At 37.5% G+C, this 14,766-nt stretch overlaps 1 protein-coding gene and 1 pseudogene across 4 annotated transcripts in view; one reads left to right on the forward strand and one right to left on the reverse strand.

Annotated features, from left to right (window-relative positions):
• Nucleotides 1-14,766, forward strand: part of PDE7B (phosphodiesterase 7B) — a 339,167-nt gene that overhangs the window by 237,819 nt on the left and 86,582 nt on the right. The window lies entirely within an intron of this gene.
• On the reverse strand, nucleotides 7,462-7,799 carry LOC129404203 (60S ribosomal protein L37a-like; annotated as a pseudogene).

Genomic DNA, 14,766 nt, shown 5'->3' on the forward strand with positions numbered 1-14,766 from the left:
TCCACTAATTTCTATCTGCTGTTTTTCCCCTTCTTTTTGACCATATCTGAATTTATTCTCTAATTTTCACTTTCATTTTTCTAATTTTCTAGTTTTCATTTTTATTTTCAAATTGGTCTACAAAACTTCTCCTAGATCACCATAACTATGATAATTCCCCAACTGAAACCCCTGCTTCAAAATAATACACAATTTTATAAAATCATAAGATGATGATTCTAACAAGCACTCCTATTAAATGTGTAAAACATTCAGGCTAGAATGATAGTACAGTGGGTAAAGCACTTGCCTTGCACACAATTGACCAGGTTCTATCTCAACCACATATGATCTGTTGAGAGATCATATGTGGTTAGCCTTACCAAGAGAATCTCCGAGTGCAGACATAGGAGCAAGTCCTAAGTACAGTCAGGTGTGCCCCCAGCCTCCTCCCCCATACACACAAAATCACACATTTGCTTTTTTCTTAAGTCTCATCACTCTTTTGCTAAATGCTTGTGTTTTGGGTTATGGCCTTTTATATGTTTGTTCAGTGAACTATCCTCCTCAATGATGTCCCCCCCCATTGAAATCACTAGAGAAACTTTGTAAAAATATCCATGCCCACACTCAGTCCAGACCAATTAAATTAGAATATGCTTAAAAACAAAGTTATAAAATTGAAAAATGTTAATTTTAGTTTAATTTTATTTTCTCTCTCAAGAAAAAAGAAGGGGGGAGGGAGTTTTTTGGCCATACCCAATGGTACTAAGGGTTTACTCTTGGCTCTGCACTTGGGGATCATTTAGAGCCATATAGGGTTCTGAGGATCGAATCCATGCCAGCTCATGCAAGACAAGCCTCCTATCTGTTGTATTACCATTCTGTCTCAAAGAAGGAAAATGTGGACCAGTTTGAAATTGTCATGAAATAAAAGAAAACCCACTGAGTCATATAGGTAGAAAGTTAAGGGCAACATAATCTTGTCTTTTTCATATTTACCTCTATGTCAGATAAACAGAACTAAAATTTAAAACATTGGCTTTAAATCAGGGTCTTTTAAATTTCAAATTTCTGTGACTCGTAGTCCACCCAACCCAAATCCTACTGATTGTAACATGCAAGGTTAATTGAGTGACTGTGACTCTTGTTGAATGTGCTGAATTTAAAATAAAAAACACATATTATAATAAGTCAGATCTATAACAAGCTATGTTTGAGAATTATTTACAGATAGTGTGTTCTTTATTATGTAAGTTAGAGTATGTCCCAGCCACTGTGCTATGAATGGGTTTCGAGCATGCTAAAATATTAAAACTTTTCACCTACTGGGCTGGCCAAGCAAGCTAGGAACAGCCAGGGTCCCAGTCCTAAGGACTCTGGATTTGAACAATTAGGTACGGGTAACCCAATGGGAGTCAATTTTTTTTTTCTAAGCATGTTATGGCATCAGAAAGCAAAGTCATCCTAAAGAAATACAGGTAGTAGAATCATGATGATTTCCTGAAACAAGGCACCAAATTTTAACTCAGTTTAGAAGAAGTTTTATACCACCTGTACAACTATCTTTCAGTGACAATTATACTTATGGAATTAAAACTAAAAGTGACAGCATATCATATATGAAAAACTGAACAATTAGTATGAAAAGATATTGTTCCCCAGATATCAATTGGTAGCATAAAAGCCATTGTCATTATAATTCTCACAGTCATCATGATTCCTAATATAACACAACTTCCAGTAGATTTACAATAGGTACCCTAGTACACTGACTGAAAATTAACATTATTGTTTGTCAAATTTAAAATAATTATTCAAACATGTTTTAGTTCTATTTCTAAAATACATACAGATTAAAATCATGTTTGGGCATGAGGAGCTATTTTTGTGAATGTAATTATCAAAAGAGAAGATGGAGTAGAACAAGATGCAGGAAACATTATTCTGGGCATTATTAGACTTCAACTTCAAACAGTGATGCATGTACTGCCATCAAAATCAACTCTAAACAGTTATAAGACCTGATAAGAACAGAAAATGATTAAAGGCACATTTATGAAAACATTTACTCAGTTAATTACAGGCAAAATTTTCCAGTTTGTAGAAAAGAAACATAGAAATAGATTGCAATGAGATTGCAAAATTGCTCAGTAAACAAAAATACGATTACTTAAAAACATATATGAAAGAAAGCCCAAAATTCTAAGATTTTAAATATTTTTAAAATAATAATAGCAGGAGAGAGTATTCTTTCTTTGCATGCAGCAGACCCAAATTTGATCCCTGGCATCCTAGATGGTCCCCTAAGCTCCACCAGGAGTAATTCCTGAGCACAGAGACAGAAGTAAACCCTGAGAATCGCCATGTGTGGCCCCAAAACCAAAAGGAAAAAAAGAAAAGAAAAGAAAAGAAAAGAAAAGAAAAGAAAAGAAAAGAAAAGAAAAGAAAAGAAAAGAAAAGAAAAGAAAAGAAAAGGAAAGAAAAGAAAAGAAAAGAAAAGAAAAGAGCTTATCAAAGGCAAGTTTTGGGGTAGCCATGTATGTAATTCCTTTGAACAGTTTTGACAGACTAAAAGTTGTAATGAGATTAACTGCTCCTAATGTTGTTTGACAAGAGGGAAAAGGAAATGATGAGCTAAACAATTTGAATTTCCAGGTCAAGCACTGCCTAAATGACCTGAAAGTTTCCATGTCTGCCCTGTAAGAGACTCATATTTCCTGTGACTGCAGAACTGAGATTCCTGAAAATCAAGTCTAGAATCTCATCCTGGTAGTGACTGAATACAACACAAATTGAGTTGCCAATATTGCAATGTGCCTACTATTAAAGAACGGGCATTGATTGGAAAGAGACAGGGTACTGATCATTGAAAAGGAACATATGGGAACCTCTGATGAAGCTGGGGGTCACTTGACTGCTAAATTCTGTCTTCTTGGTCAGTAAAAGCAGCCTCTCCAATTTTCATAGAAAATACCACAGAATTTTTTTTCTTTGAATCACCATGAGATAAGAGTTACAAAGCTGATCATGGTCAGGTTTCTATTACACTGTGTTCCAACACCCACCAGTGACATTTCCCACCACTAGCGTCCCCAGTTTCCCTTTGGCTACCCTTCTCTTTTTTCCTCCCTCTCTCTCTCTCTCTCTCTCTCTCTCTCTCTCTCTCTCTCTCTCTCTCTCTCTCTCTGTCTGCTGTCTGCCTGTCTCTCTCTCTGTCACTCTCTCTCTGTCACTCTCTCCCTTTTAGGGAATTATGGTTATTACAGTTTGCAGTACAGGTACTGGGTGGTCAGCATGTTTGTTCCCTTACCAGTATTCAGCACACAGTTCTCCTCCAGAGTGATCATTTCCAACTATCATTGTCATGGTGCTTCCTTCTCTATCCCAACTGCCTTCTCCCCCAACACTTGAGACAGGTTTCCAACCATGGACCAATTCTCCTGGCCCCTGTTTCTACTGTCCTGAGGTACTGCAGACCCAAAGTATCAGAGATGTTTTCTCATATCTCTGGAAGTTGGAAGTTCTGAACATTGGAAGACCCAAATCAAGGTATCAGCACGTCAGGATGCTCAGTTTCTACTGAGGTCTCTCGCCTTGGCTTGCATGTGGCCACCTCACTGGGTCTTCCCCAAATTTTTCCAAAATTCTGCTTCTTGTGAACACAAATCAGATTCAACGAGGCCCCACCCTACCAACCTCATATTTAGTTTGAGAGCCTCATCTTCAAATATAATTTGTTCTGAAATACAAAAGGGCTGTCTTCCACATTTGAATTTCAGGGGCACATAACTTATCCCATGACACTCAATTTTTTTAATTTAATTTGTTTAAGTCTCTGTTTCCTTAATACATTTGGTCTACCCACTTAATTATGCATTAATTAAATATAATTCACACATTTAATTATATATCCAAGAACACCAGTGTTTCATATTTTTATTTTTTGTTGTTGTTTCATATTTTTAAAGACCTAGATTTGTTTACCATTGGTGATGTCAACAAAAATATTATGTATTTCTGTTGTAATATATAAAGTATGTTTTATATAATATATAAAATATATAAAGTATGTAATAATAAAGTAATATAATGTGTAATACATAATTTATATAAAATATAGTTTATTATCTATAATTGACATGCAACAGGAATGTTCTTTTCTTTTGTTTTGGGTCTTGCTTGGGGGAGGTGTGTCACAATCATTGGAGCTCAGAACTGCTCCTGGTGGTACTTGGAAGTAGGCAGTGCCAGGGACTGAACCTAGGTCTCCTGCATGCAACGTAAGCTCTCTAGCCTATTGAACATCTGTGTTCCAACAAGAATGTTCATAAATAAAATCTTCATTTGAAAGTTATTTACATTACACTCTTTTTATTTTTTAATTAGTGAATCACAGTTACCAGCTTACAGACTTTCATACTTGGGTTTCAGTCATACAATGATCAAGTACCCATCCCTCCACCAGTGTCCATTTTCCAATACCAATGGTCCCAAAATCCCTCCTACCCCCTCCCCTCCCCTCCATCCTGCCCCGACTCTGTAACGGGGCATTCCCTTTTGCTTCCTTTCTCCTTTTGGGTGTTGTGGTTTGCAATAGAGGCATTGAGCAGCCATCATCAAATGACACTCTTAACCATGTCATTTCATTTGGCTCTGCTTTCAATTAGGCATAGAGGGCAGGTATTATGATAATAGCTCATTTCAAATCTGCCTTAATTTTCTAGTCATGTTTTTTGAAGACAATTGTCTAAGAGAGTTATTTAACAACACAGAATATTACATTTGAGAACATTTAGGACTCAACAAAATCACAGAGGTAGTAAATAACTTTTCATGCTATTATTTTTACTTTGTGATATAGTTTTAAAATATGTAATATCTTTACGCCTTTTTCAAATACACAGTGATTTTTTTTCTTTGGACTGAGAGTTATTTGAACAGAGATTGTACCCTACCCGTTAAGAGCACAGGCTCTAGGATAATTCATATTCATTTCAAATCTACCTTAATTTTATAGTCATGTCTGCTAGAAAAATGAACATCTCTGTCTTTCATGTGTGATATTGACAAGAATTTGTCTAAGAGAGTATTGAGAGGATTATATGAATTAATTCACATAAAAGTTTTTCAAGGGTTTCCTGAGTCCCACTAACTGCTCAATAAATGTTAACTATTCCTGTAGAAAAGTGAATGAGTGGTTTTAACAGTAAAATAACATAGCATGGATATAATATAACCAACTCAATCATTTCCCTACGGAGTTAAGTTTTTACCATCTGTTTCCCTTCTGAAAAACAAACCAAAAATGAACAACACTTGGAGCTTAAAAGAATCCCAAGTGCCATGTTGGCACAAGTGCTTGGACCAAATAATTCTCCTAATACATTCTGGCCCTGAGCGGGCTGCAGCAGTGAGTGTGGTGGCTGATGATCCTTCTAAAGCCAGCAGACTTGGTGTGGAAGTCTCCTAAGAACAGGCTATCTCATGGGACTAGGAGTATTTCCTGCCCATGATCAGCAGCATCTTTTCTTGCAGTATTTTGGCAGATTTGTCCTTGTTCCCAGCCAGAATCAGGAAGTTCAAAAGCACAAGAAAACAAACAATACATTAAAACCCTTCTCTCAAATTATTCAGTTTTTAAAAAAAATAACAAGAAGTTATTCATCAATATTGGGACTCAGTTGGTATTAATCTTATTAATTATATTTATTCTTCTTCATGTGCCCATCCAGTGAATATTTACCTTGGTAGTGATTTCTATTAGACTTTTCATTAAGAATCTTTAAGCATAGAAATTAGATTAGACAGGGTGTCACTGTATTTTGAAAAAAGTATATGCTTTTATAACCAGGACATTTTTAATTTCTGCAATTTTTGAATTGTATTTTGTTAGCAGTATCATTCCTAGGAATTACTACAGTTCTAAAGATCAGCATGTTATTTTCTCTCAAATATCTTTCTTTTACTGCAGTGATCATAGTTCATATGATCATAGATATATGATCTATGATATATATCTATGATATAATGCAGTGCAACACCATAAGGGGCTGCATTATAAATTTTTTAGCATTAGATCTATTAAATAGTGACTCCTTATGCCTTCCCAATACCTTCCCAATATTCTGACTCCATGTGATATTCAAAACTCTATTTCTCATTGTAGTCACCCAACTAACTACAATTAGCTATTGTTTTTCAATGACCATTTCACTTACCCTGGCAGACACACCTGACTCATTCTGGCACCTTGATACTATTTTTCCACCATAGGGTCATTGGACACATGAATTGCTGCACTCAGCATGGTGATCACATAATGTAGGATCCAATCAGAATGCTTCATTCAGGGTGGCACTCTTACTAATTATAATTATAACAGGTACTAATTATAACAGGTAAAACATCAAGCATAAGGCCAGACTCTCCAAGGTAATCAAAACATGCATTCACTTTAAAATAACTCCTGTTCATTCAGCTACTCCGATCAAATGTTACCATGTCAGAGAGGAACACAATAACCTCTCACAAGATAAAATCAACTATTACATATTAACACAATATGCTTCCCTATAATTTCATTTTCCCTCTTGCAACCACATATTTATTCATGCGACTGTTCTATGCTGTCCCTTCCTATACACTATAAACTCTACAAGGTCAAAACTCTTCCCAAGGTATTTCACTTTTGTATTACTGCCAAACATATCTCTTTTTTTAGTTTTTTATTGAATAGCTGACATACACAGTTACAAAGGTGTATATGATTGAGTTCCAACACCTATCACTTTACCAGTGCACAATTTCCCATTACTAATGTCTCCAGTTTCCCTCCTGCACCCTCTTCACAGCCTGCCTCTATGTCAGATATTTTTCTTCTCTCTCTCCCTCCTTTTCTCCCTCTCTCTCTCCCTCCCTCCCTCCTTCTCTCTCTGTACTATTTTCCATTTTTATATTGAGCATAAATTATCAAATGAAGGGCACAAAATACCCCTTCTTGGAGAATTTCATCTTTCTATGATAAGTACAACCTACAAACCAGTTATTTAAAGCAGAAATCAAGGACTTTTTCTTGACACCATCCTCTTCTTCAGACCCCATATTCAAGTCATCTTGTATCCATTCTTTTTTTACCTTTCTCTCCTCCTTTTCCTTTTTGACTCTCTTCCCCCTCTCTCCTGTACTGTTTTCAGAAATTTCACATACTGATCAGCTACAAAGGATACCTCATCCTGATAACAACAGTCTTTGAAATAGCATTGTTATAGAGTTTTTGCCTCTACTCACAGAAATGTGTTCATTGGAGACCCTTGTGAGAGTATAAACCACATCTTCAATCATACTTCTACAATGTGAGGGCATTTTAAACATGAAAATTATATTAACATGTTTGAACATAAAATTATTCTCTTTCAAGTCACTAACTAAAACATTTTATAAAATTGAGGAAAAACTATTTTAAACCCAGAAATCTCCAACTTATTTAGTTTTACTTAAGTTAACCCATTTAGTATAGGTTAGCAATCTTTCAGATGGCAGATCGACAGGCCTTTCCTTCAGTCTTCTGATGGCAGATTTTACTGTGACATCAGAAGTGGTATTTTTAGGTTCAGGCACCCCTGGTGATGGTTTTCATGCAAAAACCACATTGCCAGATGCCCCCCGCCTATCTCCTCATCTTGGTCTTGCCGCAGAAAGAGCACAAGTACTTGGGCATGCTGGCTAGTTGCAATTTTCTTCACTAGCTTCCGGAGAAAGGCACCATAATGGGTCCCATATTTACCCACAATTCCCACTTTCTTGCTGCGATTAGCCATCTCGCCACCAACCAGCAACCAGCACAAGACTCAGAGGGGTCCCAGTTATTTTTTAATATAACATCAAAAAGCCCCCAATTCCTCAGACTTACATATCCAAACTTTCATATCCAATACTATTTAAAGTTAGGCTTCTTGCCTTATGCCCTATGTACTCATTTCTTTAACTCTTTTCTTGATTAATAGTTATTTGAGTGAAGAACAAGATTTGTTTTTGTTTTGTTTTGTTTTGTTTTGTTTGGGGTCACATCAAGCAGTGCTCAGGATTTACCCCTGGTTCTGCACTCAGAAGTTCCTCCTGGGGGGCCCAGGGAAATATATAGTTTGCTGGAGATCAAACCCAGGTTGACTGTATGAAAGCAAGTGCTCTCCCACTGTAGTATCTCTCCAACCCAGGACAACAGCCTGGCAAACTACCTGTGGCATACTCGATATGCCAAAAACAGTAACAATGACTGTCTTCATTCCCCTGAACCTGAAAGAGCCCTGAATACATCATTGGACTACACTAGCATGCAACAGGAATGCCCGTTCGAGCAAATCGATGAACAATGGTATGACAGTAATACAGTGATACAGTGATATATGAGGTTTGGGGTGAGCATTTGTTAAAATAAATTCAGATTAAGATTTCTTCTAGACTGATTTAGGATTAACTCCTTTGCTGACTCACTTACTCCAAATTCCTAAGTTACACAAAGACACCCCACAAGATACCAAGATATCTAGTTAAGACTCAGTTCCCTTTGACCTCACGTGTAGCCTTAGGAAACTCCTCAGTTCCCACGTCATAGTCCACAGAACTCCTACACTTTACTAAGCTTATATTGTTACCAAGATAAATCAAGAGGCTAAATTTTAGTTCTTATCAGGACATAAGTTCGGCACAAATTTTTATGACCATGACTTGCACAAATGAGAGATGATAAATTGCATGGGAAGATCAAGAAAACCAAAAAGAATGTCTTGGGTAATTGTGGAAAAAAATGGTGATGGTGGGTGGAAGGGAAACTGGGGCACTTGTGAGGGAAGTTGACACTGACGATGGGATTGGTGCTGGAACACAATATGCCCAAAACACAACTCTGACTAATTTCGTAAATCATAATACTTTAATTTTAAAAATTAATCAAAACAAATAAAAGAAAGGGGGATAGGAAAAGAGCGGGTGGTGACTCCTGTGGAGAATAAAGTTAGTGACCCAGTGTGGCTGTGGTAGAGAGCAGGACAGCCAAGGTCTCCTGGCTTCTGATCCCACTCAGTCACTTTTAAGCTTTGTGTGTTCCACAGGAAAATGTGGTGATTTGCACAGCTATATTAAGCTGGATGTTATGAGAACTTATACTTGCACAGTCTTAATGCAATTGCTGACCTTGACATCCTCCTAAATAATTCCTAATATCATGTAGGAGAGAGTAAAGATGGGACAGGGCAATCTCAGAACAGCAACCAAACAAGAACAATAGCCATTGTTTCTTGAGTGCCTAAAATGTGCCAGGCATTGTCTGTGGGAATCCTCTATTTAAAAAACCAACATACTCTGCCTTGATGAGATTCTGCACACTGAAAGTATTGTCCCAGAAATAAGCAAATAATGTGTATGTTTATGCTGCTCTTTTCATTACTTACGGCAGACCAAGCTCACGTATTCCCAAAAATGTATTCTCAGCTTATTCCTTTTCTTCTCTATAATTGTGAGAAGACATGGTCTTTGTATACTTTCAAGTTCTTTTACAGCTTCTTGGATTTCTCTTCAGGCATTCCTGCTGCTTCTTGTTCGATATCTTTTTTTTATTAAACTCCAGTGTTCCTAGTGATTGAAGCTTTTTTTCTCTCATTTTTCTTCTGTAAAGTCATCAAGTTAAAGACTGTCTAGTTTGAGAGTTACCTGCTTTAGAAAATAAAGACCCTGCTGTGTCTATATTCTCTTGTGGAACATTCAAGCTCCAAAATGCACATTTGTCACAGAGTATTTAACAATTCTAAGCTAAAGTTACAAAGTAGTACATTATTGTTTGGGGACTCTAACTTGATGAAATTTCCCTTTTCTGAGTTTGATATAAAGATCAAGGTTTGGAGAAGGAGAAGAAGAAAGAAAACTTTTCTTAAGCATAAGAAAAGATTTTATTTTGTTTCTTCTGCCAAAAGGGTGGTTTCTGAACTCATCCTGGACTCTCTCTTCCTTGAATACAAAGGTCTCTCCTCGACAGCCCAGGACTATTCAATTAGTACAACAGAACGCTGGGTAAGAAGCATCCTCCTCAGCCAGTCTGTACGCATAGTGCTTGGTCAATCCACAGGCCCACACTGAACATGTATAAGAGCAACGTGGCTGCATCAGTCATCTTGGCTCTCATGCAAGCTCATAACTCAGATACCTCTGCCCAAGGAACGTAAACTAGCTGCCAGCGTTTCCCATAAACCTGTGGCATGCTTAAATTGCCCAGCCTTCCTCCTAGACAAACACCTTCGGAGGAGTCACTCACTTTGCTAATTAGGAGGAGTCATTGAAAGATACTAAGCCACCACCTGAGGCTCAGTGAAAATTCCTGCCTCCTGAAAATTTGGAAATCTGGTTTCCCTCTGCCTTGGTTTTGCAAAGATCGTATCAGTGAGTGAAGTAGTCTCTTTCAAGGATCCCAGAGGAGTATCTTTCACCCGAGTCTTGCTCTCCCACTCCATACAGCTTCTTGACACTAACCCCCCACCTCCTCTTCCTGGTTCACAGGCATGCCCTCACTCTAAATCTCTAACCAGTGTCACCAGCAGCCACGAGAGCCACATTCCTATCCTCTGTCATCTCAGATGCACTACGAACACAGTAGCTGCTTCTGTCCCCTCTTCCTACCCCTTGTTCCCACCCTGAAATGACCCCGACACATGCCTGGGGCTAGAGTCTGGTTCTTGTCATGTGGCCCGTGCTTCAGCCACTGTAAGTTGTCATCACTGTCAGCATCTCCACCCTCCCTGCCAGTTATATAAGAGGCCACATCGCACAAGCTTTGATTAAACAGAGGCAGCCCTAAGAGGCCAAGTGGGCGAGAGGTCCCTTCCAGAACCATGTCCCCTGGGAGAAGTAAGTGGCTATCTCCCGAGCTTGGCTCTCGGAGCCACTCGGCTGAGCTCCCTCCCCGTGTTTGCAGCCTTAAATACTCCAGGACGACATGTTATGTTTTCAGCTGGAAGGGGCAAAAGAGAAACAAGCCTTTCAAAATAAGAATTCCCCTGCTGTTTATTTCATTTTGGAACACAATAAGAGCAGACTGAGGACACGACTAAGAGCTGTCAACGCTTCCTACCCTGCTTCCATGCCACCTTTACTTTGCCAGAAAAGAAAAAAAAAAGTTGCCCAAGTTAAACAAGGGTCTTATGAATAGTCAAAATAATTGTTTAGCTTGGATATAAGGCCTTAGGTAAATAGATGATTGCCCAAGGCCATGGGCCAGTAAAAGCAGTTCAGCAGGACGCCACTCATTCTGTTCTGCGGACATCAGCCTAGCGCTCACTGCTTCTCCAGGGACTGTTGGTACTGAATTAGTTCTCTCTTCCCACAAGCTTATTACAGCAATTAAGTGTCATAAAGGGGCTCTTGAAAGTAGAGTGTGGGAGAGAGAACTTCTTGTATTAGACATATATTCTTGTGACATTAAATTGAACCACCTGAAAGTTTCACTTAAATAGAATATTCACAAGATACAGAATGTCAGGTTTAGTTTGTATTTCTTTTCTATGTTAGAATATTTCTAAATTGTATTGTTCACCTACTTAACAATTGCCCTACCTCCTGCCTTTCTGGTATTTTTAACCTGATTGAATCTTTTATAAAAACAATTCTTTATTACTCCTAAGGCCACCAATAGATTTTTGAGTAATCCACTTCCAAGACTTCTCTGTAGTTGAAATAAGAAGCATGAAGAGAAAACTTGCAGGTCTGGGTTCTGAAGTATATTGGTAGTGGTATGGATTTGTTGGATTTGTTTGTTTAGGTTGCTTTGATATCAGTTTGTTTCGTTGTTGTTGCTTTTTCCCAAAAAGGGGTGGCATCCATCATAAAAATCTTAATTAAGAACTTTAGTGAATTATTTGCCAGGTAATTTCAGTCATGCCATATTTTTCATAATTGCTTTCCATTTCTAACCTGAAAATAATAGATGCCTTGTTGGCTACATCAGAGTTTGGTTGTCTCACTTGGACAACCCAGTTTCATTGAATTGCTCTTGGAATAAACATCTATTGACTATCAAATTCATCAAAGGGGTGGATTCTCTGGTAGTCAACTTTTGAGTATCATGATAAATACATATTTGCTTTGTTTCCAAATAGCAAAATGTATGTTGGTAATAAAACATTGGTGCATGTCAACATAGTTTTTAAGTGCTGATAATGCAAGAAAGTGGTTACGAACATGGGGTTTAAAACCAGAGAGATAGCTCAATGGTCTGGAGTCTATGCTTTGTATGCAGAGGGCATGCAGATCTACAATATCAGGAGAAACTCTTTTAATACAGAGAAGCAAATACTTGTGGAGAAGTGATTTCCAGTTGTTGAGCCAGAAATGCCTACAAAAAAAATCCAGAAGAATGACACAGCAAACAAATCCACAGGCCCGGCAGGATCTGGAGACTAAAGAAATAAGGTTTCAGCTCTGCATGGTTGTTCAAATATATGATTTTGTGTTTGTTTGGTTGGGTTTTTTATTACTAATCCTGTATTGAAGGCAGTAAGAATTCAAGTATGTGTTTATCTTCTAGTCGTCCATAAAATAAAAATTCATTTAAAGTCAACGTTGAATTTGTGATATCATTTCAATATCCTGAAATTTCTCAATGGACACTGGAAATGCAATGTCTTTTATGTGGAGCCTGAGATATTTCCACTCATTTTAAATCAGATGTACACACTCCATAAGGCTAAAAAGCAGTAATATTGAGAAAAGAACTCTGCGTGCAAAATTTAGCAATAGAGATTTCAGGACTAGCTTTGTTTATAATTGTTATATTATCTCATTCACTTTTAACTGTGGAGTCATAAAAACAAATAGGCAAAGAAGCAGGTGATTTGTGCATTTGTTTATTAGGCTTTATATTACTTAAATTTTTTATTTCTATATCATAAGTCTTGAAAAGAAACAAAGAAAAGAAAGTCCTGCATCTGTGTGAAGATGTTTTATTGAATAGTGAAAATTTTCTTATTTTTTATTTAAAACTTAACTTCAGAGTCATAAAGGTAGTCAGTGGGTAAGACACTTACCTTGCACACGGCTGACTAAGTTCTACTCTTGACACCCCAGTTGGTCTCCCATACTGTGCCAAGAGTGATTCCTTGGAACAAAGCCAGGAGCAAGCCCCGAACACCAGGGTGTGGCCTAAAAAACAAAAACTCAACTCCATAATAAGAATCTACTATCTTTCTGTTCTTGCTTCAAGCATCAATTAGTGACTGATTGTAAATCTTCTTAAATTTTCTATTTGTTAATAAATAGAATAAAAGATGAAAATTAGGTTATATGTGAAGTGTGGGGAAGAAAGAAAGAAGTATATGTCGCAAAATGTATTAGAAAAATTTTGCATTCATTCAAGCTTATAAGGCACATAGTTATTCTGCTCTCCTGGGGAAGAAGATACTTAGCCTAGCAGATGCTCAGAGGACTTCACACTGAAAAGCCAGTTACACATGGGGAGGGTGAGCAACAGTCCCCACTTCCTTTGCTGAGCCTCCATTTTCTCACCTGGAAGGTAGGAAGAATAATAGTCACTGTCTTCATAAAGCTTTTGCAAAGATCCAATGAGATCAACAAGAAAACAAATACATAGTGATGTACATGAAAGCATTTATGCAAACTCTTTGGAGAGTTATCAACACAGCATGTTAAAAAAAAATACTTTGAAAGAGAAGAAAATGCTGCGGTTCTTCCCGGTGGCTTTCTTCCATTGACCACCCACTCTCTTGAACTTACCAATGCTAACAGCATTTCCTTCTTTACTGTTTTTGTAAATATTTGTAGTTTACATTATGTCCCTCCTCCTCCTTCTCCCACTTGGTATTCAGCTAATTATAAAATTAATTAATATCAGAGTTGTTGTACATGGCACTATTATATCAGATTATTTAAAACATTAAGTAACACCAATATAAAATTCAGAGCACAAACTAGCCTAAAAGATCACCGATTATAGTTTATAAACTCAAAAATATGCAAGACCCAGATACTGGTCTCTTCTTTATTACTATAGGCTAAGATCTCATTTGCCTAAAAAAAAATGGTTTATGGGAATGATCATATTGGCCTGAGAATTGTATTAGATCTAATGAGTTAGATGTTACTGTTGATGATGGTGATGATGGTGGTGGTGATGATGATGATGATGATGATGAGCAGGAGGAGGAGGAGAAAGTATCTCACCCTGCAGTGCCCAATGTCCAGGAGATGCTAAGTATTAAATCCAGGGCATCACACATGCAAGGAATGTGCTCTGCCACTTGAGCCACATCTTCAGCTCTGGTCTATGAATTTTAATCTTCCTCTAGCTCTATACTGTATGAATTGATCAGTGAATTTGACTTTATATATATCCTGTCCACAAAGAACATGATTTCTGTTAAGTACCAGAAATCACACAAATCACTATGGAGAAATATGAAACACATGATATGCATGATCTCTGTTTTCGAGGAGTGTAGAAGAAAGTTAAGTTATTTCCGGACAGATTGTTATTTCAGATTTTCTACCCATGATGTTTGAAGTAAGAAAGCCAAAGTCCTGGGCCAGATCAACCTTATTCTAAACTTTATTGTCTTAATTGCCTAATTTTATCAGAAATAAGGACACATACCAAGGGAGAAAATAAGTTAATATAATCAAGGAAATTTGGGAAAAGGGTGCTAGAATGTCTACAGTCTTTGCTGTGTATAGGGTGGCTAGTTGTCTGGCATACCTGGAGCTAGGCTGGTCTCTATCTAAGCTAAG

This window comes from Sorex araneus, chromosome 4 (assembly GCF_027595985.1).
Source record: "Sorex araneus isolate mSorAra2 chromosome 4, mSorAra2.pri, whole genome shotgun sequence".
In the NCBI taxonomy this organism is placed as follows: domain Eukaryota; kingdom Metazoa; phylum Chordata; class Mammalia; order Eulipotyphla; family Soricidae; genus Sorex; species Sorex araneus.